Raw genomic sequence first — 26,441 nt, 5'->3', positions numbered from 1 at the left:
AGTGATCTAAGTTATTAACATTACCTAATGGGATAAATTGTATACCACAAAATAGGATTCATTAAGAACACAACATCATTTCTGTGAAATTGCAGCTAAAAATACCTATCTTGGTTCTAATCATCAGAAAACATTAGATGCACCCAAATTGCAGGATATTCTACAAAATGAGCGGTTTATAACCTTCAAAATTGTGAACAGCATGAAAATCAAGAAAGACTGGGAAACCGTTCCAAATCGAAGGAGATTAAAGAAACATGAGGGTTGGCTGTAATGCATGATCCTGGATTAGATCCTTTTGGTCTAAAGAACATTATTTGGGCAATGAACAAAACTTGAATGAGGGATCTCAGCAAGGTGATACAAAAGTTTTGAAAACTTTTTCTTAAATTGGAAAATTGTTTCCAAAAAAAAAATAAAAAAAAAAAATCACACCAAGGCATGTTCTTGACTCAAAGCCTTTGAATTTGCTATTTCTGTCTGAAATGATCACATCCATGTATCTGCATGGCTAACTCTCCTACTTCCACTGGGTTTTTAGTTTTCAGAGAAGCCTTACTATCTCAACTGTCAACACTATATATATTCACATCTTTCTCCTTGCTTTACTTTTTTTTTTCCTTATCATAAATCACTATCTTATATACAATTAAACTATTATTATATGACTGCCCATTAAAATGTAAACTGATGGCAGGGACTTTTTGTTTTGTTCACTGCAGCATTCCCAGGGCCTAATCCAGGACCTGGCACGGTATAGACACATATTTATTAGACCCAATGTACACAAAGTCCTTGGGACACAAAGGACTTAAGATACAATTACAAAATAAGTTCACTTTCTCAATCACAGCAAGTATACTGAAATAGGTAAAAAGACCTCTAGTGTTAATTTGATAGCTCTGGAGTATCATTTCAATAAATATGTCTGTAGCATAAACAAATGACCTAATGTCCCCCCTCTGAGGAGCTTAGTGAGCAAACTGGATTTCCATCAGAAAGCAAGCTGTACGAACGCAGCCAGCGAAGACAACAATATTTACCAACAGCACGTGGAAAATACAGTATAAACGCTCTAAACGCTGAGAGACAAGAATTAATTGTATCAGACTTGATTGAAAACTACGATAAATACACAAAGAAAGCAAATTTTCTCCGGGAGGGAGGGAGGGAAGTCAACTCATATTCAAAGGAAGTCCATAGTGCAAACCAAGGGACATATATAACTGAGGTCTCTGATTTTATTACCACATTTCCTCGAGAAACTACCGAGACTATAATTAAACTAACCACAATGATCTCAATTAGTTTACAGTATTATAAAACATACCAAATGGTTTGTATTTAAGAAAAAAGTATAACCCAAAAATCTGCAAAATGATCTTATGGTTTCTACACATGGAGTGATCAAATCACTAACATCTCATTTGACAAATTTGTTTTTCTCCTATGCCACCAAATAATACAGATGACCTTCCTTTCTTGCATACCAAAGACAGAAAACATTATCTTCAAGAAATTCTTAAATAACATATCTGAATTCAACCCAATACTTCAAAAAATGAAACACAAAAAAGAACAACTATGTATGTGTGTGTACACACACATATAAATGTATTAATAGGCATGGTTTGATAATCATTAATTAAGTTACACACATGACCCCATCTATCTTACAACCAAACTGGTTCTCTGAAGGTGAATGAAATCCAAATTTATAAAACAAATTCTAATTTCCAATAGAAATAGTACTTGTAAACCTAAAGTTGACTACAACGCTGCAGCTCAGAAATTGAGAAGCTGAAGAAAGCTTCCAGAACTCTCATCAGATTGGGAACACAGAAATTAAAATTGGGGACTCACAAAGAAAAAGTCCAGGCTAAAGGGCTACACCCCAGAAATAAAGAAAAAACAGAAACAAACCAACCCTCAAAAGATTGAAAATCGACCTCAAATCTGTTCAATCATCGAGTAGATGAAGGTGGTGTGTCTCAAACCTGACCGACAGAAAACATAAATCTCCCTAAACAAAGTTAACATTACCTAATTATCTAAGCATTTTATCCACACACGATATCCAGCAGTCAAGCAAACATTAGCAGTCATACAAGATAAAACTAGAATACCATAAAACCGGAAGAAAATTTTCTAAAAAATCAGAGCCACGGGAAATTCAGAAATGTAACACAAACCTCAAAGTCGTTGCTACTAATGTGTTCAAAGTGAGATGGGAGAATTTCAGCAGAGAACCCGGTATTTTATCAAATAATCAAATGATTGAAAACTCTCAAACTTAAAAACAAAATGAGTGAAAATTAAGGACTCAGTAGAAAGGAGTGAAGGTGAGTGGGAAGTACGGGCTCTGTGGGTATGGACTAAGTCGCGTGGATCAAAGGTACAGCACAGGGAACAGAGCTAATGGCACCCTGAGAGCCTTCTAGGATCACAGATGGTGGCCAGACTTGGGCCGAGCACAGTGTACCATGTAAAGTGGCCAAACCGCTATGCTGCACACCTGAAACTAAGGTAGCACTGGATGTCAACAACACCTCAATTAAAAAAAGAAAGAATTCAACAGACAGATTAGATACAACTATGGCCTTTAGTGAACTGTCTAAATCCTTTAAAACATTTTTCTATCGCTATTTAAGGTTGTAAGGTGAATTTATATAAGCTCTTTTTTTTAAGTTTATTTACTTATTTTGAGAGAGAGAGAGAGAGAGCATGCGAGAGCATAGGAGCACAGGGGAGGGATAGAGAGAGAGAGAGAGAGAGAGAGAGAGAGAGAGAGAGAGAGACGGAGGAGGAGGAGAGAGAGAGAGAGAGAGAGAGAGAGAGAGAGAGAGAGAGAGAGAGAGAGAATCCTAAGCAGGCTCCATGCTGTAAGCACAGAGTCCAACTTGAGGCTTGACCTCAGGAACCATGAGATCATGACCTAAGCCAATATCAAGAGTCAGATGCTTAACCCACAAGCCACCCAGGTGCCCCTAGAAGTTCTTTATATTAAGAATATCAGTGCATGTTCTGCCTTTTTAGTCATTTGTTTTTTCTCAGTTTGTTATCTTTTAACTTTTTAGTTTTGTTCATTTTCAGCAAATAAAAACTTTTTTTCTCTATAGATGCTTTCTTATCAATTATGTTTAAATCAAATGGGCACGTACACAGAATCATTTTATGTTTTTTTTAAGATAACAGCTCTTTATTTAAATTTTATTTTTAAAGTAAGCTCTATGCCCAACATGGGACTGGAACTCGTGACCCTGAGATGAGGGGTTACATGCCTGACTGAGGCCAGCCACGTGCCCCATTGTTTATGGTTTTTCATTTTGCCTTTATCCCCTTTGACTATTTGGAGTTTATTTTGGTGCATATTACAAAGTGAGAAAATACTCTCATTTTTTCCCCTCAAATACTTAACCGAGTTTTTAAAGGAAGTTTTTCATTATAATAATAAATTTTATTTTGTTCTTATTGTCAGGTTATATAACACTAATTGAAATGTGTGAAATAACAAAAATAAATGCTAGCTTTTTCCTACTACCTGCATAAATACATAAATATGTATTTGTAAGAATATCTTTTGATACCTAGAAGTAATTAAAACGACTCAAAACTCCTTCAGTACAGGTAATGGATAAATAATTTAAAATACATCCAATGGAGGGGGGCAACTGGGTGGCTCAGTTGGTTAAGCTCCCGACTTCAGCTGAGGTCATGATCTCGCGCTTTGTGAGTTCGAGCCCCACACTGGGCTCTGTGCTGACAGCTTGGAGGCTGGAGCCTGCTTCAGATTTTGTGTCTCCCTCTCTCTCTGCTCCTCTCCCCTTGTGCTCTGTCTCTCTCTTTCTCTCAAAAATAAATAAACACTAAAAAAATTTTTTTAATACAGCCAATGGAGGGGTGATGGGGTGGCTCAGTCAGTTAAGAGTCCAACTCTTGATCTCAGCTCAGGCCTGGATCTCACGGTTGTGAGATCAAGCCCTGAGTTCAGTTCTGTACTGGGGATGAAGCCTACTTAAAAAAAAAAAAAAAAAAAAAAAAAAATACATCTAACGGAATACTGTAGAGATATTAAGAAGAATGAAGTAGACTTAAATGTATTAATGTATAAATATGAAAAGGGTATACTGTTGACTAAAATACATTCTGAAAAAACTATCTAGTCAATAATTTGCATTTCAGAATAACAATGATGCTCTCCTCATCATTCAATGTAGTAATTACCACAAATGCCTTTGGATTTGCTGCTCTCTTTATACCAATTTTGACTATGTGTTTTGTCTACATGTTCTATAAAGGAATTTGATTCAGACTTTGCATACACTGGCTTTTTACGAAACAGTACTATTTAAAATATCATATGAATGGTTAAGGACTACATTTGCTGGCACTAATATAATTTTCAAAATATAGCACACTATATTCATGCATAAAATAAGGACTCATATCCTCGACATTTTATATCATCAAATCCAGTAAGTTTAAAAAACAAAATATTAACTATACATATCATTAATTTTGCTTTTCATGTTTCCTTTTATTAGAACACGGTTGAAATCAACTTATAAAAGTTACAAAGCTATATAATTAAATTTGGCCAGTATCTCAGCACCCATGATTCACTGTTTTGTGTTTGCCACTAAAGATGTTCTTCAAATAGCTAAACCATATTGTGGCAGTGATATAGCCAGGCAAATATGCTCAAATATGAATTCCTTGAAAAATTATTCATCTCCTTAAATGGCATAACCAAAAACTTTCTCCCATGAAAAGAGCTGTGAAAAAAGGAAAACAATTACAAATGAGACTACAGTCCCTAAAGGCAAGGAATGTGTCCAAAAAACTGAATTATTCTTTTATTAAAATTTCATACATATTCTTAGCTACAGGCAAAAATCTATGAGAAGGGATGAGCCACTTATCTAAATTCAATTCGTCAAACATAAATGAGTGACTACATGCCAAGCACAGTGCTATAAATTGGAAATACAAATGTAACTAAAATAACTTTATTTATATCCTGTCTTACTGCAAAAAAGATCTAAGGTAATCAAGACACAGTCCTTAAATTCAAGTGGTTTATACTCTAGTAGAAGTCATAAACTTAAACCAAATACACATTATAAAGCGTAAAAAAAAACAAAATTTAAAGGATTATATTCAAGTTATAGAACATACCCTTGTAATCAGTGCTACAAAACAAAGAGCACTATTACACAGAACATGATGTCCAACAACGGGCATGGTGAAGCAAATTATGATGGAAACCACTTAATTCAGTATTGTAGTACATTTGTTTAAAAGTTTAAGAAAAAAATTAACAGTATCATAGGAAAATCCTTATGCTACCATATTAAAGACAAAATTAAAATTAGGAAAATAGCAAAAAAACAAAAACAAAAACAAAACCTGAAAATGGTAGGAGTAATTATCTTTGGGTGGTTATAAGGTTTTATTGTTTACTCTTTACATGTTCTAATTTTCCATAATAACCATATATTACTCCTATAATCAGGAATATAATAAACATCTAAAAAAACAACCATAATTTTTTCTGGCAAGCCATTTAAAAGGAGCAAATCCTATTTGTCTGTTAACTAAGCAACACTGTATAATGACACTGAAAATTTCCTGCAAATAAAGTGAGAAAAGTTTCATCGAAATGTAGACTGGTAAGAAAGACTTGAGAGATATGAAAGACCTTACTTTTCCAAACGACCTCTGCTAGAAATTAAGACTAATAATTACATTATTAAACAACATAACTAAAATAATAAAAATCACATTGGGTACCTTCTTCAGGTCACACACAGTCCGATTAGCTGCATTTCAGATACTCAAAAGATGTTCTCTCTGTGTGCTGTCCCATATGGTAGCCCCCAGCCACATGTGACTACCCAACACTGGAAATAAGGCTATTGCAACTGAGGAACTGAATTAGTTTAATAGTTTATAACTTAGCCACTTGTAGCTAATGGCTACCACATTGGCCAGAGGCGTGTTTAGACGCATTGTAAGAAAGCTCTCTTAAAAGGGATTAAGAGGTACAAACTTCCAGTTATAAAATAAGTCACAGGGATTAAAAAAAAAAAAAAAAAAAACACCGTTGGAAATATAGACAATAATACTGTAACAACTTTGTTTGGTGACAGATGGTAACTACACTCATCATGGTGGGCCCTGCGTAGTGTATAGAATGGATTGTCGAACCACTCTGTTTTACACCTGAAACTAATGTAACATTGTGTGTCAACTATAACAAAGAGAGAGAGAGAGAGAGAGAGAGAGAGAGAGAGAGAGAGAAGAACCATTCAGTAAGACTACTCTCAACTGGTAGCACTCAAACTTGAGGAACTGAAAAAGTAGGTTAAGTACTGGGAAAGAAAAAAAAGAAAAAAAAAATACTACATGTATCCAATTAACAGAGGTTAGTGGAAGAGAAGATAATGGTTAGTAGATCTTCACAGCTGAAGAACATTCAGAATTATACATTTATATATATAGTATTACCAATTTTAAATTATTTTCTTTGTTAAACTTAAATCTACACTTTGTCAATTACTAAAGAGAAAAATCATGCCGGATTTGTAAAATTATAAATGTAGCATTAAGAAATTCTATAGCACAGTGAACATGTGACCAGCTGGGAATGCCAATTCTTCCATAGCGTTTAATTTCCTGTACTCCAAAAAAAGGAAAGACCCAACAAACTAAAAGGTTACACAAACAAGGACTTATTCTCAATAGTTCTGGCATCTGTCTCTTCCATCAGTGAATTTCTTTTTCAGGTATGCAATCAGTCTTCATTGCACTTAAGAGATAACAGGTTAAACAGGTTCTGGAACACCCAGGCTTTAAAAATATTTTGTCATAACAGATTACAAAAATTAAATTTCTTTAAGAAGTAAATGTTTTATATGATCATATATTTCAAGTAGTTCTTGGCACTCTTAGCTCCTAGGATGTGATGTGTTTGTCCTATGAACACTATTATATAATAACAAAATACTGTAATAAGAATGAAAACCAAAAATGCATCAAAATTTCTCTGGGGCACCTGGGTGGCTCAGTTGGTTGAGCACCCAACTTTGGCTCAGGTCATGATCTCACGGTTCGTGGGTTCAAGCCCCACATCGGGCTCTGTGCTGACAGCTTGCTCAGAACCTGGAGCCTGCTTTAGGTTCTGTATCTCCTTCTCTCTCTGACCCTCCCCTGCTCATGGTCTGTCTCTGTCTCTCAAAAATAAATAAATGTTAAAAAAAATTTTTTTAATTTCCCAATGAATTCAGAAACTTAGGATAGACTAGAAGATTCAACCTGTTTTCCTCAGATCATAGGTGCAGTAATTTAAAGCTAACCATACCTAAAACTACACTTTAACTGTGAAGACACTAGCATAGTTGAAAGACTTAAACAAAGGCTAGGTTGAGGCCTTCAGAATTAACCATCATGTGTGATAGAAACCTTTAAGACTGAATTACTACTAGTCTAGGGTTTACAGTGGTTTTCAACTTTGGAGATTCAGGGAGGTTTATTTTAACTTCTCATTCTTCACTAATAAGCAAAAGAAATAAGTGACCTGAAACAATTAGTCACTTGCACAGGGTACCTCCTAGATTAATTTACCAACCAGAGTGTCTCAGAAATAAAGATGTAAAAGAGAGGCATTAGAAAAGGTACCGCTTAGTGAAAAAAGTGTGATTTGGAGTCAGATTTGAAAGGGAATATGAACTCCATCACTACTACCAAGTTACATAACTTCTTTCTCTAAACCTCAATAACATCAATAAACAGAGACAATAATACAACACTGCAGGACTGTGATGAAAAAGACATGAAAGAAATAAAATGTCTGTAAAACACAAGCACATACATAAAAGGAATTCTAATGAAGGGTAACTGTCAATCTTTTAAAGCCATTAAAAAAACAAGTTGCCCTTTGCTACTTATTTCTAAAAACCTACCTCTTTGACAATATAAAAGAAATGATGGTAATTTTTAAGTATCAGTTTGAACTGGGGTCAGCTGCAAGTGACAGAAAATGCCCCTTAGTGCCTTTATGTCTGCTTTAAAACAGTTAAGGGTCCTTTCGAAGGACAGTGAGGTAATCTCTGGAACTGCCCCAGAAGCTGAAGCCGTCATATCCCCTCCTCTCTTTCACTTCCCATTACAAACAATAAAGGCCATTTGTACCATTCAAAAAAAAAAAAAAAAAGAAAAGAAAAGAAAGTTAAGCGTGGATACAGTAGCTCCCATGATCATCAGAAATACGGCCCCTCGGCTTTGTTGCCATCAACACGAATACACTGCTTCCACCTCCTGATGACGGATAACAAGCACCGACACCAGCCATTAAAAAGAGATGACAAGAAAAGGATACGAGCTCCCCACAAGGACTTTGCCTCGACGCTACTCACAAACCCCTTTTGTTCACATTCTGTAAGCCAAAACTACTCGTGTGGTCAACCACACACAGCAACAAAAACCGCTTTAAAAAAAATCGTTTGTGGTGATGGTTACACAATATTGTGAACATAACACTAGTGTCACCGAATTGTACACTCAAGTATGGTAAACTTAATGTTACACACATTTACCACAATAAATAAAGAGATTTAGAAAACACTGAAAATGTTAAGCAGAGACATTTGATACATAAAAAAGGACCCAAATAAAAAAATCTAGAGAGATAAAAATGTTACGTGTGAGATGAAAAAATACATTGGATGGTGTTACCAGGAGACTAGAAACTGCAGAAGAAAAGACAACAGAACTTGAAGACATGACAACAGAAATTATCCATAATGAAACCCAGAGGGGAAAAAAAGACCAAAATAAGTGGGTATCAGTAAGTTGTGGGCCAACATGAAGTAACCTAATATACATACAATTGGAAGTCACCAGAAAGGGAAAAAGAAGAGAAAAACACATGTGAATAGGGCTAGAAATTCTCTACAACTGGTAAAAACTAAAACTATACAGATAGAGGCTCAAACAAAGCCAAAAACAAGAAACAGGAAGAAAACAAGGCATATCATAATGAAACTGACTAAAACCAGTCAGAAAAAGAAACTCAGAAAAGAAAAATTATGAACAAAGGAACAACACAAGTCGTAAGACAGTGGAGGGATATATTTAAAGTACCAAAAGTAAAACAAAACTAGCAAGTTAGTATACTATATACAGCAAAAATACCTTTCAAAAATTAAGGTGCCACTAAATAAAAATAAAATTACAATTTCTCAAAATGTGTGGGTGGCAGCAAAAGCAGTATTTAAGAGAAATTTATACAAAAAAATGCAAATTTAGGAAAAGAAAAGATCTAAATTCAACAATTTAGGCTTCCTGAGGAAAAACCTGAGAAAGAACAATTTAAGCCTACAAACAGAAGAAAAATAAATATAAATGAGAAGAACTTCATACTTATTAGGATGGCTACTACAAAAAAACAACAAACAAAAAACACACCTTAAAATTACAAGTGTTGACAAGGATGTGGAGAGATCAGAATCCCTGTGCATTACTGATGGGAATGTGAAATGGTGCAGCCACTATGGAGAAGTCTGGTAGTTCCTCAAAAATTAAAAATAGGATTATCATATGATCCAGCAACTCCACTTCTGGATATATTCTGAAAAGACCTGAAATTCTGTCTCCAATACAGTGCACCTGTGTTCATAGCAACATCATTCACGATAGCCAAAAGGTGGGAGGAACCTGTGTCCATCTACAAATAAATGGATAAACAAAATGGGTATACATACAATGAAATATTATCCAGACTTGAAAAATTCTAGCATATGAATCTAGCAAGGAAATTCTAGCATATGCTACAACATGGATGAATGAACCTTGAGGGCATTATGCTAAGTGAAATGAGCCTTTTGACAAATACTGTAAGACAAATACTACACAATTCCACTTATATAAGGTACCTAGAGTAGTGAAATTCATAGAGACAGAGAGTAGAAGGGTGGTTGCCAGGGGCTGGGGGGGAGGAGGGAATGAAGAGTTGTTCTCTAATGGGTATGAAATATTGTTTTAAGATTTTATTTTTAAATAATCTCTACACCCAATGTGGGGCTCAACCTCTGATTTCAAGAGTTGCATGTTCCACTGAATGATCAGCGAACAGTTTCTACACTAACAAACACTAGTGGGCTTTAAAGATACTGTAACTCCTTGCTCATCATCACCAACCTCTCCCTAATTCTGCTATCCAAACATAAAAAAAAGACAGACATTCCCATCATCTCCTTTTACTTTAAGAGACATGATTACCGATTTCCTTTTATCCAGCCAGACCCAGAAGAGAAGAACTGAAGATGTCACAATTTACATGAGCCGCTTGGCTACCCTGCAGTCTGACAGCAAACCAGTCTGAAAGAAAGAATAAGAGCAGCTCTCCTTATAGTAATCCTTTTCAATAATTTGGGAGATAATACTGCCTATCACCAGCAGTTGGGGGGGGGGGGGGGGACAGGCCAAAGCCATGCCAAAAAGAAGAGAAAACTAGATACACGAAAGTCTAGGATTCAGATTGCAGGTTCATCATCGTAAGATTGATTAATTTGTAGAATTCCATACACGTCCATCTTCAAATGTTCCACACAAGCCCTTGAAAGACTTACAAACAAGAAGGGATTATTAGATAATGTACTGTTCTCGAACTATCCATCATGCTGTAGATCTCCAGTAAGGGTAGACCATACAGAATTAATTATTCTCTCCACTTGGAGACATTAAAAAGATTAATTAATTAAAAACAATGAAAAACCCACAACTTACTTTTGGAGAGGCTCAACCTAAACCTAAGAAGATGTGGGGGAGAAAAAGTTGAACAATCACTGATTTTAAAAATACTCTAAAATCTGAAATCCTTTTAATGTTAGAACATTTTATATTAATTACTTTTCTAAAATAACCATCCAGCTTGTCCAAAACTAACAGCTACCAATTTCTTATACAGAGTTTCAAGTTTGTACTTTAGAAAATAAGCATAATAATGAGAAAAGGACACTACCTTAGAACTCTTAACAGCACAGATCCTTTCATAGCTCTTCCATTTATTAGCTGTATTTCTTTGAGCAAATTATTTAGCCTCTCCAAACCTCAGTGTCCTCATTCACGAAAATAGGAAGAATAATATCTGCCCTACGTATTTCACAGATTGTCACATCAAGTGAGACAACACACAAAAATGTTAAAACATTAAATCTTTTCACTACAGAATAAATAAAACCTTTACTCATAGAATTGATGAGATTATACTAATGGGTATAGGCTACTCAGACTTTCTGACTTTAATACGACTTTAGCACAGACAGGTAACACATTTTTCATTGTTTGCAAAAAATGGGCAAGTAACTGTTCTACCTAGAAGGTCATAATATTTTTTAAATGTTTGAAACTAAGTATTTCTAAAGAAAGAATATTTTTAAAGAACATGTCATTTTGATGTGACTAGAAAATGAAACAGAAATCTAACAAATTAATAAAGCACTTCAGAACAGTGCCTGGCACATGGTAAGAACTACATGTCTCTTTTTTTATTTCCAGTAGAATTAACATACACTGTTATATTAGTTTCAGCAATATAGTGATAAAATACGGAGTGCTTCCCGAATCTGCTTGTTATCCTTGTGCGGGGGCCACGTTAATCATCTCTGTATTGTTCCAATTTTAGTATGCATGCTGCCGAAAGCAAGCAAGAGAACTACATGCCTTGCTAACAGTATCATCACAGTAACTTTTAATGATATATCATAAAAGACCCTGTATTCAATGTGATGTTTCAAGTACCTATCGTTAAGAATTTAAAATATCTATCTTCTGTAGTTGAAAGAAAATTTTATGTACAGCATTTATATTACCATTTTCCATTAGCTATATTTTATATGCACTTCTCATAACAGATATCTCACAAGAAGCATGAGTTCACACTGGCAACCCCTACTTGGAACGCTCCTGTAAGGAAATCCTCTTTTTGATTTCTATAAACCAACCATCTGTTATAATTAAATACATAACTAGGTCAGTTTCTAAAAAATATCATTGTAAATACATATTTGTCTTCTCCATCCAAAATCTGAGTTCAAACCAAACTAAGGACAATGAGGCAGAAGTATTTCCACATACTGCATATTAGTAATAGTTGGGGTTAGTACTTTCATTCCAGGCAGAGATCTACATGTTTAAAAAACAAAAAACAAAAAATAAACAACAAAAAAAAAAAACTTGGAAATGAGAAGAAAGCAGCTTCAAATGAAGTTATTTATTAATATGGATAAAATTTGGGAGGAAGAAGAGAAGTTACAAGAGATAGGGTTGGAAAAGTGAAAACTCAGGTTATTACTCTTGAAGAAACTATTAGCATTTTGAACTTTTCCCTGAATAAATAGGAAATTAGTTATTTAAGTACTCTGAATTTTGGAATAATATGACTAGATCTGCATCTTATAAGAAGTAGTTTGGTGGGAGAGTAGAAAATGGATAGAAAGCGAGGAAAGAATAATGGGGAAGAGAATATCATAACAACCCAAGAAAAATATGATGGTCACTTGAAGTGGGAAAGTAACAGTCAGATAGGAGAGAAGTAAATCACATGTTGGAGGCAACACTGACAGGATTTGGGGACTGACTGAATGGGAAGTCAAGGATGACATACCCAAATAGCCAGATTTCTGGCTTGATCCAAGCTAGATGGATAGTGGCATTACTGAGTCTAAGATCACAGGAAATGAAGGAGATGTGAAAGCAAAGGGGGAAAAATAATATTGTGGATATGTTGATCTTGAAGTATCTCTGGTATATCCAAGGGGAGATGCCTAGCTGATGTAGGACCTAAAGCTCAGAGGTAAGCTTTCAGATGGAAAAACAGAAATTATCAACATATAAATGATAAAGAAAGTCCCCAAAATAGACACAAGCTTAAGGAGTCAAAGAATGAGTAAAAAAATAATAAGCTGCCATTTAGCAGTGGAAGAGAAAGCAAAGCCTGAGAGAAACAGCTGAAGATGCTCTGAGTAACATCATCAAAGCCAAGAGGAGAGGGCAATTTGAGAAATGTCAAGTACTTCTGAACATTTGCTAAAAATGACGGTGTTAGCAGCAAGGAAATCAGCATGATCTTGCAGTGAGCAGTGTTAGTGATGGGAGAGGATGGGAGGGAGATGATAGCAGACCAAGGAGTGAACAGAAAGTGAGACAGCAGAGTTTGTTTTGCTGAGGGGAAGGGGCAAAAGGTAGAAAGAATCGAGATTTCTTTCTAGGGGTCATTTGGGTTTTTTTTTGTTTTAGGTGACACATTTGAACAAGTTCAGCCAAATGAAAAAGAATCCAAATTAAAAGAAAGATGAAAGACAAAGAGAATTAAGCAACGGAAGGAGAGAATGAGATCCAAACACACTTGGAGAATCAGCCTGAGACAGAATGACGGACACCTCATGCACTGTAACAGAAGGAAAAGGAAGAACAAATGGTACAGAGGAGATAAACTCGTGAGTCAAGTAACAGGAAATTTAAGAGATCTCCTTTGATGGCTTCTATTTTCTCATGAAGGGAGAAGACCATCTGTAGAGCATACTTTGTTCAAAGAAAGAAAAGAATGTTTAAAACAGACCCTACGGAGAATGACAGAATTGCTCTGCCACCCTGACAGCTCTTACAAGAAACAGAGACCACAAATTCACAGAACCACCAATCTGCGTAGTAATTTTTTTCTCCATCAGAGCTCAACAAATAACCTTTTATGCAGGCCAAAGAAACAAACTAATCCAAAATCTAGGTGCAGATGCATACGACAGAAATTCAACAGGGCAAGGAAACCGAGAATCCCGGCAAGAGGTCTGAAGTAACGGACAATGGATTCTTACCTGCTTATTACCTCAACAGCATCAATGAATACGTTAATAAAAGGGTAAGAGCTCAGGAGCACGATGTTTCAATTAATGATCTCAAAGGTAACACTGATTTCAGGTAATGGTAAGGTCCAGAGTAGCTTCATGAGAGTAAGTAAACGAGTTAAGTGAAGAGCTCCACTAAAGATGAGAAAACTGTGAAGCCAGGTTCCTGGGTATTCTATTCACATTAACACCGATTCACCTAGAATGGTGGCACAGCCCTGCACGGAAAGGAACACTGAGTCAGGAGTCTGTGAATTCGATGAGCAAGCAGAGACCCCAAGTACAGGATACCCCAACTACATGAGACTCAACAACGGCAATTTTAACAAGAAGGCCTTACCTTCTTGTTGCTACAAGGTACTACCTTGTAGTACAAGATAACAAGGAAACCGCCTCCTATCCTTTCCTAACTGGGATCTGTAGAGAATAAAAGAAGGTACAAGTTCCACTAGAGAAGGCTCTCCCTTAAGAAGAAGACAGGTGTTGGGGCGCCTGGGTGGTTGAGTCACTTGGGCGTCCGACTTTGGCTCAGGTCATGATCTCACGGTTCGTGGGTTTGAGTCCTGCATCAGGCTCTGTGCTGACAGCTCGGAGCCTGGAGCCTCCCTCTCTCTCTGCCCCTCCCCTGCTCCTGCGCTCTCTCTCAAAAAATAAACATTAAAAACTTTAAAAAAAAAAAAGAAGACAGGTGTTACTACTTAAACAAAGATAAAAGTAACATTCAACATTGGGCGCCTAGGTGGCGGTTGAGCGTCTGACTTCGGCTCAGGTCATGACCTCGCAGTTTGTGAGTTCGAGCCCCGCGTCGGGCTCTGTGCTGACAGCTCAGAGCCTGGAGCCTGCTCCTGATTCTGTGTCTCCCTCTCTCTCTGCCTCTGCCCCGCTCACGCTCTGTGTCTCTCTGTCTCAAAAATAAACATTAAAAAAAAAAAAATTTTTTTTAAGTATCATTCAGCAAAGAATTTGAAGATGCAAGTGATTATGTTTAACTTTAGAACAAGGGTGAGAAATACTTGAAAAGGAAGGGAAGAACAGGTGAGGGAACAAGAGTGAGAAGAGATGTGTATAATGACTTGTATCTTGGGCAATACATGAAAAGGCAATAATGAAATGGGATTTGGTGGGATCACTTCATGGGAAAGTGGCTAAGAGGACAGGTTTTAGGAGTTCTCTAAAAGAAAAGGCATCAGGCCTCTCAAGAGTCAGCCAGTGCTAGCAATTAGAAAAGTCTATGTCTAGTGTGTCATAAGACTCATAATTCTTTGGAAGGAGCCAAATGAAGTCTGGATAATTTGTATTGGTTTAAGGCTACAAGCCAAGACTATCAGGCAAAAGTCCCACTGGTTAGGCTTAATCTGTAAGAATTGAGAAAAGCTTGCCATCTATCTTAGTAGAAATCAGTATTTGTCCTTGACCATAAGTAACTCTGTTTGGAGCTGTGCTGTTTCAAAACACCTCGTAGGGTATGATAAAGAAATAAAAATATCTCATTAACCAGATAAGACATTAGACTTAGACTTCAGACTTAATTCCTCGTTTGTAAAACAAAGGGGTGCCCTAGAACCATTACCATTAAGAGCCAACCCCCCCCCCAAAAAAAAGAAGACAGCACACCTTACATATAGACTCCCAGTTGGAATCAGACAAACCATTTAATAAAGCTTCCTAAACAAATACTAAATGCTACATACAGGCTCTGTGCTAGACACCGGGCAGAGACATAAAGATGATACCACAGAACTACATTTACGTCCAGCCATTACGTCGTGTACCTTAAACTTATACAGTGCTGTATGTCAATTATTATGTCAAATAAACTAAGAGGAAAAAAAAGAAATTACCTTTAAAGCATTTATGCCCCATTACCTAAAAACTAGTTTTAGTTTTAGTTCCCAAATTTCCAATAAACTGATATCCAAAATTTAGAAAAACAATGAATACTACATGGTCACAACCTTATGAGAGCCCACGGTCTGGTATATAAGAGGTAAATAATCATAATACGTGATGATTCTAATAACTTACAACAGAGAATATTATGTGGGCAGAGAAGAGAAAGAAAATCATTGCCTGGAGTTAGAGAAAGGGAGAAGAATTAGAGAAGACCTCACAGAGAAAATATATTTGAGATGGACCTTTAAAAACAATTACAACTATGACTAACAAGTGCTCGATCTCATTAGTAATCAAATACTGAAATGCATCTTAAAAAACAAAAGGAGCTACTGAGTTTTCACCTATGAGCCTGGCAATTAATGTAAAAGATTCATGATATTCAACTAGCAAAGATACGGGAATATGTGTATTCTCACTACTATTGAGAGAGTTCAATTTACTTCTAAAAAAGGCAATTGAGATTATTTTGCAATTTTAAATGTGCACGTGCTCTACCAATTCCATTTCTAGAAATCTACAGAAATATTCACATATGCACAAAAATATTTAGTGATGTTACTGCAGCAATGTTTACAATAGAAGAACCCAACCTAAATGTCTATTAATAGTGAAACAGTAAAGTAATCATGGCAAATCCGGGAGCACCTGGGTGGCTCAGTCGGTTAAGTGTCCAACTCTTTTTTTTTTTTTTTTTAATTTTTTTTTTTCAACGTTTTTTATTTATTTTTGGGACAGAGAGAGACAGAGCATGAACGGGGGAGGGGCAGAGAGAGAGGGAGACACAGAGTCGGAAACAGGCTCTAGGCTCCGAGCCATCAGCCCAGAGCCTGACGCGGGGCTCGAACTCACGGACCGCGAGATCGTGACCTGGCTGAAGTCGGACGCTTAACCGACTGCGCCACCCAGGCGCCCCTCAACTCTTGATTTCAGTTCAGGTCATGATCTCATGATTGCATAAGAGCACTCTCTCTAAATAAATAAACAAACTTAAAAAAAAATTTTTAATAAAAAAATATTATGGCAAATCCAAACAATGGAATACTTCTTAAAAGAACTGGATGAATTATAGGTTCTGATTGGATTTACTCTCCAAGTAAATGAAAAAAAGCAAATATGATAGATATGACATAGTTGCATTTTGGTTACCAAAAAAAAAACCCTGTTAAGTATTCATGTTTTTTTATATGCAGGAAAAAAAGGAAAATGATATACCATTATACTGTTATAGGCACAAGAAAAGTGACACATTGATGTGTTCTAAAGTAGTTGTTTCAGAGACGCCTGGGGGGCTCACTGGGTTAAGCGGCTGACTTCGGCTCAGGTCATGGTCTCACCGTTCGAGTTAGAGCCCTGCATCAGGCCCTGTACTGACAGCTCAGAGCCTGGAGCCAACTTCAGATTCTGGGTCTCCCTCTCTCTCTGCCCCTCCTCCACTCGTGCTCTTTCTTTCTCTCCCAAAAAAAGAACATTAAAAAATCTAAAAAAAATAAAAAGTAAAAAATTAAATAAATACATAAAAGAGGCAGGTATTACTTTTGCAATTTTAAAAATGAAGCTTGTTTTTCTGTAAGCAGAGAATGAGAGGGAGCATTCCCATTAGAGACAGAGGCAGAAAGTATAAATAAAAGAACATAGCATATTAAGTCATGGGCAAAAGGATGATTGCCTCTATCTCTGGTCCTGCTCACTCTCTTCCTTTTCACATCTCTGAAGAGAGAAGTCTATTTCCCCAAAGCCCATCATCTGTGAGCTAGAAACCCCATCAGGACTTTTCCCTGCTAGAGGCGCCTGGCTGGCTCAGTCAGTGGAGCGTGCAACTCTCCATCTCTAAGTTGTGAGTTTGAGCCCCACACTAGACGCAGAGATTTTTAAAAACAGTCTATGCTGAAGTCTCTCTATTCTAAGAAAAAACACTGAGATATAAAAAAAGTAGAAGCAGATAAAATGCATTTCCTAATTCATAAATGCCACAACAGGGAAAGTATACAATGTATCATTATAACAGTAGCTACTCCCATATAGGTTTCTCCCCATATCCATTTTAATTATACCCAGATGCTATTGTTTTTCCTAGCCTACAGAAATACAAATTCTTATTCCACGAGGCTGGCAAAGAGTTGACAACAGACTTATGTAATAAGACCCTGCTCTGTTAGCCAGACCCACCCCAAAATCAGCTTTGAAAATTACATGACCCAAGGAAATTAAACAGTTACTAATTATAGTAGCCATCAATACAGAATGATAACATATGCTATTATGCTACTTGTATGTATTTTCCCACATGATAAAATTCTAATTACCCTGGTATACTTACGGACGAGAATCGGTATCAGAGGTAATACGGCATAATACCTGCAGTTTGCATCTTCCAAACCATTCTGCTAGCTGCTCCTAAGCTCACTTTTGTCACTAAAAGTAGGCCAAAAGTTGCTAAATTCAAGCCACAGATAAAAACATCTGGTAAAACCCAAATGTTCTTTTAAGCCTTATTTAAAACACTTTTCCAAGTGAATAATGCAAAGGTTTAAAAATTTTGTCATGACTCTTCCTAGTATTTATAGTCTAGGATTTCTGAAATTAAACATCACTTAAGAACACCAGACTCTGTTTTCACAGTTCAATATCATACCTACTCTAAAAGAATAAACCTTAGCTGAGAAAAATTGACACCTGGAATACAATAAGCCAAAAAATGAATATATGCAAATATTCACCCAATGAAACTAATTATCCTCAGTGAATTAAAAAATAAACATGCGAATTTTTATTCAGTGATTTGATGCTTTAGAGAACCTAACATGTGCCAAATAATGTGCTACCATTTTGGGGAAAAACAGGCTAACATCAGGAGACTGACTGTTTGCACATACCTTTCTGAAGACAGTTACAGACATATGCAACTTAGCCTATTTTACAGAGAGTTCATCTGTGTGTAAAAAAAAAGCTTAAGTTCGGCACAGTTTACAGAACACTAATACACTAGAATTAGTTTCCCACTGAATTTAATCTTCACATCTCCTTGAGAAAGACAGATATAGTCTTATAAATTATCATAGTCAAGAAGATAATTAATAAAACATCTGATTAATTAATACCAGTCAGCTCTTCTGACCCCAATCCACTGTTCTTGCCAATATACCGCTGTTTCTTTTTCTAAAGAAAACACTTGAAAATTATCAAGGCACTTCCCTTCTTTTTTTTCCACCTTTACTACCCTAAATAAACAAACAAAAAATCTTAAGGAAAACAATTAATTTGTTTTTTCATATATTAATACAGGTTAAACTGGATCCATTTTATGAACTTATTTTAATGGAATTTGGCTTACAAAAACTTATCTGAAATAAGTATGCTATTTTTCAGATTCTTACACTTTCATTTCACATATTTGTTATAACTTGAACCAGACTGGACGATTCTGTTTATAAGAGGAAAAAAAGTAGCACAGTAAAATATTATGCCAGCAACTTACATTCTCCATATAATCTTAAAAGATTAACTTACCTATGATAAAGGTTATAAAAATCCCCTCATACCAACTTTCCTCCAAAAATTGAGTAATTAACTTGTTAAAAATGTATTCAGTGTCTTACTTATGGCCTCCCTCTGTAGGAAATATCATATGCCAATTTTTACTAGAGCTTCCTTTTATTCGTTCTAAATTTAGTTTTATTTGTATCATCCCTTGTTCTATTCTGGAAATGTCTTCAATATGGAAAGCCTGTTTTCAGTAATGTCCTCAAAATTTTTAATTTTACAGCTTCTCCTTTTTAACAAAAATATATGCTTTTACAGAAAAAAAATTTGCATAAGTTGTCTTCCAGAACTACCAGCAAAATCCTTTGAGTGAGCTTTCTCATTCTTTTATAATGTAAACATCTTGCTTTTATGACTAAATTCTTGTTTAGCCAGAATATAAAAACATTAAAACATAGTCCTATTTTAATTTTAACTGTTGCAATCATGAAATACATATTCCATAGCTATAGCTGAATTAATGCCTCAGAATGCTTCAGCATGGATATGATATCACAAATCATGAAGTCTAAAATTAAACTGCATTTTGCTAACTTTTTAGAAATGTTGGAACATCGTGTGCAACACTGAGGTATTACGGATTAGGATTCTAATGACCAGATTGCAAAATGTTTCTAAATTTGAAAAAATACTTCCAATGAAATGTTAATAAATCAATCACATGTAGCAAACTTTTTTTTTTTAAGATTTTAAAGTAATCTCTACACCCAACATGGGGCTGGAACCAACAACCCCGAAATCAAAAGCCCCCCCACTCCACTGAGTAAGCCAGCCAGGTGCCCCACATATAACAAACTTTTAAAGATAACTGAAGTGTATTAGTCAGTGAAAGAAGGACCACCCAGTTGCAGATTTGTTTCACATTTTAGTTATCTTATTCAGTAATAATTTGGAAAGGATGGACAGATTTTAAAGTATAAACTGCCACAAATCTTTAGAGCTTTAAAGATACCATATGTCACTCTATAGTCTCATAAATATTAATCAATATTGCCTTGACCACCAGAGTGTACAATCTTATTAACTACAAGATAGAATCTATAAAAAGTGAGCTGCTAAAGATTTCAAATACTAAAAGAAAAAACAAAAATCACAACTGCCATTCCTCTAATAGCTATAACTATAACAAAAATCAGTAAATGCAAATTTTCAAATTTCTAAAATACCTACATACTCCTTAACCACAAAATTAAAATAGACACACAAGAGGAAGTCTGATATAGAATGCTGAAGAGAATGAAAAATATGGACAACTTATCCACTATGTATGAATTGTCTGGTTTTCTCTAATTTTCAATGATGTGAAGAGACATAACTGCAAAGAATGTGCAGGAAAAAAATCTAAACAGGAACGTGTTAACACGAATGTTACATAATATAACAATAACCTGAAGGCTGCTCTGAAAATGAAATTTCAAAAGTTTAATATAAAGACTTTGAATATTTTATAGCATTTTATTTTTTGCTTGCTTTTAAAGGGACCATAAAATAATTTTTGTATGCTTTTATTAATTTTTAAACACAGGCACATTCACAGATACACATACACCATGCTGTTTTAGGTGCTATGCTCTGAAGGACCATACATTTCTAGTGAAATTTTCCTTCTGAATAAAATCACTGTCAGTGACTAAACAGGCTGCCACTATTTTCCCTGTTGCCATTTATTAAATGTGAAACATCAAAATTATGTATTTTCCAGGCCAATCAATAAGTCTCTGTAGACTACATTTCTCATGAAAGAGTATGATGCAATAACATTCCTACATTGTAATTTTATACAATGTATATTTTACCACAATAAAAATTGTTTTTCACTTCTATTTGGTCTATCTTGTCTGATTCTCCCTTCAGAAAAGCTCAGCAAAGCAATTAAATTTCCTTCTAAAATAAGAAAAAGAAAAACCTTGGTCTGACTCCTACAGAGCCCTAAAAGAAGACAGAAAATGTGATGACCCTTGATATTTCAGAAAATCTGGCATCCCTCCATTCACCAGCCTTTTCCACATATACAATTCTGTGTGCCAAAGAGATCTGGATTATTTGTTGTTGGTTTTGTCAAGTCAGTAAAAGCAGCAGCACCTACAAGTTTCTCAAACTTTGATCTGCAGATTACCCTGCACTGAATCACCTGACATTCCTGCCCCCACCACAGGCCAATCTAAATCGGAGGATCTGACACCATTTCTACCAAGTACTCAGGGTGTGATTCTGACTTCCATCAGATGATTCTGACTTTCTAGCTTTATCCAAAAAATAAAGGAAGAAAAAGAAATAAGTATTCTCCTTTCCTCAGATACATTTTGGACCCAAGTGCCCTCTGTGCCAATCTTTAAATTTCAATATTGCACCTCTCAGCTCAGTGGTTCCCACTCTTTTCTGCACTTGAGAATCACCTGTGGAACTTTTAAAAGTCCTGGTATCTCCAGGTCACATTACATACCTATTACATTAGAATGTCGGGGGGGGGGGGGTTGGAAGCCAGACATCAGTAATTATTTTTAAGTTTATTTATTCATTTGTAGGGGGGAGAGACAGGGGCGCCTGGGTGGCTCAGTCGGTTAAGCGTCCGACTTCGGCTCAGGTCATGATCTCGCGCGCGGTCTGTGAGTTTGAGCCCCGCGTCGGGCTCTGTGCTGACAGCTCAGAGCCTGGAGCCTGTTTCAGATTCTGTGTCTCCCTCTCTCTGACCCTCCCCTGTTCATGCTCTGTCTCTCCCTGTCTCAAAAATAAATAAAAAAAACGTTAAAAAAAAAAAAATGTAGGGGGGAGAGACTAGGAGGAGCAGATAGAGAGGGAGAGAGAGAATCCCAAGCAAGCACTGGACTGTCAGCACAGAGCTCCACATGGGGCTTAAACTCACAAACCACGAGACCATGACCTGAACCAAAATCAAGAGTCAGGCGCTCAACAGACTGAGCCATCCAGGAACCCCAGGCATCAATATTTCTAAAGATCTCTAGTTCAGTGCTATGTATAACAAGATTTTTAAACCACTGCCTTAGCTATTGGATTTATCAGATATAAATTAGAAAATGACCTATAAGGGCCAAGACATAAACTGTATTGGTATTAAGTTTTTAAATTTCCAGATACATCTATGGATTTCCTTTTTATTTTAATCCAGTATGAAAATTTTTGTCAATGCATTAAATTAAAGGCACTTTAAAACTGCTTTTGAAAAAATGTAAGACACACTGTTTCACGTTGATGCAATTAAGATCATGCTATGCATCTAAAGTTCAGAGAAGTTTATCATTATTTCATCTGCACATTAATTTTGGTGATTTTATTTTAAGAAATATCATCATTGAGAAGCCAGCCAAGACAAAGAGTCAAAGTTCATGTCTTACTTAAAAGCGACTCCAAATGTCCTGTTAACTCCAGACAAATTTTGCTAAATTTAAAATAGCTACAATATGGTTAGATTTTGCATGAACTCTTTCCCTAATTTCTGACTTGATATCTTATTTCTCTGAAAGAAAATAAGAAGTTTGATATATTGGGGTGCCTGGGTGGCTCAGTCAGTTGGGCATCCAACTTCGGCTCAGGTCATGATCTCGCAGTTTGTGAGTTTGAGCCCCGTGTTGGGCTCTGTGCTGACAGCCTGGAGCCTGGAGCCTGGTTCAGATTCTGTGTCTCCCTCTCTCTCTACCCCTTCCGCCTTCACGCTCTGTCTCTCTCTGTCTCTCAAAAATGAATAAACATTAAAAAAAAATTTTTTTTAAAGAAGTAGGATATACTTTCCTCTCATCTTCACTAATTCCAATATATGCTGATTGTATGATCAATTAGTGGCCCTTAAAAAAAAACTAATGATTCATACAAAAAAAATTTTTTAATCTGACTCTTTCAACACAGGCAAACTGGCCAATCACAACACATCATTTTTAACCATTCAACTTCAACTTGATCATCATCCACTATGCAATACAATAAAATATGGCCATATAATGTATATAAAAGTTCCAAATACTACAAACCATAACTCTGTAAGTTATCCCAAAACAGTAAAATTTTTCAAAATCATACTGATGTTTACACATTTAATACCTGAAATATTTTTGCAAGGGTTTCAATATATACACATTTCACTACATCTTGCAGGCCTCAGAGCTCATGGCAGTGCACTTTCCTTTTAGAAAAATAATTATCACTACAATCAAAATTTTAAAAATTCATGCTTAATAAGTTAAAGCATCTTAAATACTAAAAGAATTCTTTCCTAAATTTTCCCTTCTGCTCAAAAAAGTCCCATTTGGAATTATCTTTAATAAAAACTCAAAAAATACAATCTAAACTAACAACTTCTATTTCAATAAGCATACTTTTAGTACAACCTCTAAAGGAATCATACAGGGCAAACTGTAGGGTCATATCCTGACACAGAATGCACAAATACGGCAGCTCCTTTTACATCTGAAAAGAACTCTCTTGGTTAAATTCCAGAACTCTGCTCATAATTTAATCCCACAAGTCAACATCCAATGCCACCTATGAACAAAAAAGAAGTAACATTTGTATCTGTATGTTAAATCAGAGGGGTACTGAAAGTATAAGCCAATAGTGAAGTGGAACACATAGTGTTTAAAACACTTTCTGGGGCGCCTGGGTGGCTCAGTCGGTTGAGCATCTGACTTCGGCTCAGGTCATGATCTCACAGTCAGTGAGTTCAAGTCCCGCATCAGGCTTGGTGCTGACAGCTCAGAGCCTGGACCTGCAGAGCCTGGACCTGCTTCGGATTCTGTGTCTCCTTCTCTCTCTGCCCCTCCCCCACTTGTGTTGTGTCTCTGTCTCTCAAAAATAAATAAATGTAAAAAATAAAATGAATTTTAAAAAATTAAAACACTATCATAGGAATCAACTTACAAAATTAAAAGTACGAATTGTTATTTGTTAATGTTTATTTGTTTTTGAGAGACAGAGAGAGACACAGCATGAGCAGGGGGAGGGGGCAGAGAGAGAGGGAGGCACAAAACTCAAAGCGGGCTCCAAGCTCTGAGTTGTCAGCACAGAGCCCAAAGCGGAAGTCAATCTCACAAACTGTCAGATCATCATGACCTGAGCCAAAGTCAGATGCTCAACCAAGTGAGCCACCCAGGATCCCCAAGAATTTTTTGTTTTTACGTAAAACAGAAAAGTTTATAAAGATGAATGTTGGGTCAATATGAGAGAAATCAGTTTATAAGCTTACTCAAGATGCCCAAAAGAAAAAAAAGAAAAAAAAGAAAAAAAAACGAAAAAGAAAATATCAGCACAAAACATAATGAAGAAGCAATCAAAGGCCATACATTTAAGTCAGAAGTACTTCAACTTGATCTGTAGCTTAGAAATAACTCAACTAGTAGAGACTTCGCTACCATTATCAGGGCCTATACAGCTAGCTCAGCAAGACTCATTCATTACTTGGAAGCAAAAGGTACCACAACAAGGTTTAAAAAAAAAAAAAAATGCTGAGTATTAATTGGGCCTTTCAGGTGTAAACACCAGCCAGTAGGATAATTCCACCTATAAAGGGCTCTGATCTATATCTATTTGTTTCTATTTATAAACACTGAAATTGGTCTGGGGGATGCGAAATGAAACTCCTTTTACTAGACCATACTCATGATACTTTGGTAAAAAATTAAAAAACAAAATTAACAAGCACATGAAGTAGTGCTCAGCATCATTTATCATTAGTAAATAAAATGCACTATCATGGTTACTGGTTATCATCACAAAGATAGGCAATGCCAGGCATTCTCTGAACATGTGGAGAACTAGAACCCTCATACACTGTTGGTAGGAATGGAAAACTGTACAGCCACTTTGTACAGTTTCTTAAGAGTTTAAGCGTAAGAGGGGCGTCTGGGTAGCTCAGTCAGTTAAGCATCCAACTCTTGATTTGGGCTCGCAGAATGATGTGGCAGCTCGTGAGTTTGAGCCCTGCATCGGGCTCTGCATTGACAGTGATTCTCTCTCCCTCTTTCTCTGCCCCTGTCCTGCTTGTTCAAGCTCCCTCTCTCTCTCAAAATAAATAAATAAATTAAAAAAAAAAAAAAAGCCAAGCATAAAAGAAGAAAAAAGGAAAAAGTTAAGCATAAACTATATATATGGTTTACATATATGTGTGTGTATATATATATATATATATGCATACTACATGACCCAGCAATCCAACTCATTAAAATCTAGCCAAGAGAAATAAAAACACGTGTCTACACATATGGTGAATTCATAAACAAAATATGGTATATCTATACAATGGAATATTAGTCAGCAATTAAAAAGAACAAATTACTGGGGCGCCTGGGTGGCTTCCTCTCTCTGCCCCTCCCTCAAAATAAATAAACTTAAAAAAAAAAAAAAAGACCAAAATACTAATACATGCTACAACACAGATGAACTTCAAAAATGTTATGCTAAGTGGAAGAAGTCAGAATAAATGACTGCACATTGTATGACTCCACTTGTATGGACTTTCCAAAAAAGAAAAACTTACAGACACAGAAAACAAGTCAGTGGCTGACTTCCCTGGGAGTAAGGACAGACTGTAAACATGCTCAAGGAAATTTTGGGAGGTTAATGAAAATGGATTGTGATGTTTTCACAACACTATAAATTTACTGAAAATCAGTAGTACGTTGTATACTTACAAATGAGTGAATTTTAGACTATGTAAATTATACCTCAATAAAAAGAACTAACAAATCTAGTAAACATGATACCTATGTTCAACACCTGCTGACCACTCTCAACTGCCAGACTTCTATTTCACAGCTTATTCTAAGGGCAAAGAAGAGACTGAAACACGTTTATCAACTGCACTACATCTACAGCTTGTAGTTATCATTCAACCAACAATAATCAAGGACTTACTACAAGCAAGATACTGTGTATTGCTCTCCTTTGCTAAATGACGGTCACCTTTAGACACAGAAGAAAAACCATACTCTACACGGTCTTTTTTTCTACAGCTGTTTTAAATACAATGCAAAGGGAACAATAAAAATCAAGCATTTGGGTTTACTGAAGGATGGATTATTACAAACAATAAACTTTTTTTTTAATGTTTATTTTTGAGAGAGACAGAGACAAAGCACGAGCAGGGGAGGGTCA

General features: G+C 36.0%; 1 protein-coding gene and 1 non-coding gene across 6 annotated transcripts in view; both read right to left on the bottom strand.

The window, feature by feature from the left end:
* The window catches only part of ROCK2 (Rho associated coiled-coil containing protein kinase 2), a 134,217-nt gene that overhangs the window by 96,314 nt on the left and 11,462 nt on the right, over positions 1 to 26,441 (bottom strand). The gene's annotated exons all lie outside the window — the stretch shown is intronic.
* Positions 11,604 to 11,707, bottom strand: LOC128773715 (U6 spliceosomal RNA). The gene has a single exon (XR_008418151.1). It is a non-coding gene; the product is annotated as a U6 spliceosomal RNA (small nuclear RNA).

This window comes from Panthera pardus, unplaced genomic scaffold, assembly GCF_024362965.1.
Source record: "Panthera pardus isolate Hobbes unplaced genomic scaffold, ASM2436296v1 HiC_scaffold_26, whole genome shotgun sequence".
Taxonomy (NCBI): domain Eukaryota; kingdom Metazoa; phylum Chordata; class Mammalia; order Carnivora; family Felidae; genus Panthera; species Panthera pardus.
The sequence above is the reverse complement of the archived record's forward strand: the minus strand, read 5'-3'. Positions and strand labels throughout refer to the sequence as shown.